We start from the raw sequence: 1,155 nt of genomic DNA, 5'->3' as shown, positions 1-1,155 counted from the left end.
CGGCCTCCCAAAGTGCTGGGATTACAGGCTTGAGCCACCGTGCCTGGCCTGTTTTTTTGTTTTTTAACAGAGATGGGGTCTCACTATGTTGACCAGGCTAGTCTCAAATTCCTGGCCTCAGGTGATCTTCCCATCTCAGCCTCCCCAAGTGCTGAGATTACAGGCATGAGCCACTACACTGGACCATCACTGTTTGTTTGTTTTGTTTTTAAGAGAAGGGGCCTTGCTTTATTATCCAGGCTGGTCCCAAAGTCGTGGGCTCAAGCAGTCCTCCTGCCTTGGGTTCCCAAAGTGTTGGCGATTATAGGTGTAAGCCACCATGCCCAGCCTATTCTCTTTTGTAAAATGAGAATATACTGTTTTACTCATTTAAGTATTATGAGGATTAAGATGTGTACAAGGTGCCTAGTACAGTGCCCCACATGTGTAGGTACACAGTAAATGTTAGATGCTTCCCCTAATCCTGTTGTAGCAAATTCTTGCTGTTCTTTCTGCATCAGACACATCTCAGTCTTGGTAACCTGTAACATTGCTGACCTCAGGGATGTAGGTATATTAGATGTCCTCTGATTTCTGTTTGATAATATTCTCCATTAGTAAAAAGTAATTACTTTGTTTATAGTATTTTATTTTATGTTTTTTGAGACAGGGTCTTGCTCTGTCACCCAGGCTGGAGTGCAGTGGCGTGATCTTGGCTCACTGCAACCTCTGCCTCCTGGGTTCAAGCAATTCTTCTGCCTCAGCTTCCCAGGTAGCTGGGATTACAGGTGTGTGCCACCACACCCAGCTAATGTTTGTATTTTTTTAGTAGAGATGAGGTTTCACTATATGTTGGCCAGGCTGGTTTCGAACTCCTGACCTCAGGTGATCCACCTGCCTTGGCCTCCCAAAGTGTTGGGATTACAGGCCTGAGCTACTGTTCCTGGCCATAGTATTGATTATTATAGGTAAATAATTCACCTCAGTGTCAGGCCAGAGAATACTAAACCTTTTTCTCTCTCTTGCCTTTCCTCCCATCAACTAGATAAAATTTCAAACTAGCCGGGCACGGTGGCTCAAGCCTGTAATCCCAGCACTTTGGGAGGCCGAGGCGGGTGGATCACGAGGTCAAGAGATCAAGACCATCCTGGTCAACATGGTGAAACCCCGTCTCTA

Source organism: Cebus imitator, unplaced genomic scaffold (assembly GCF_001604975.1).
Source record: "Cebus imitator isolate Cc_AM_T3 unplaced genomic scaffold, Cebus_imitator-1.0 Scaffold39, whole genome shotgun sequence".
NCBI lineage: Eukaryota > Metazoa > Chordata > Mammalia > Primates > Cebidae > Cebus > Cebus imitator.
Note: the sequence above shows the minus strand (reverse complement) of the source record.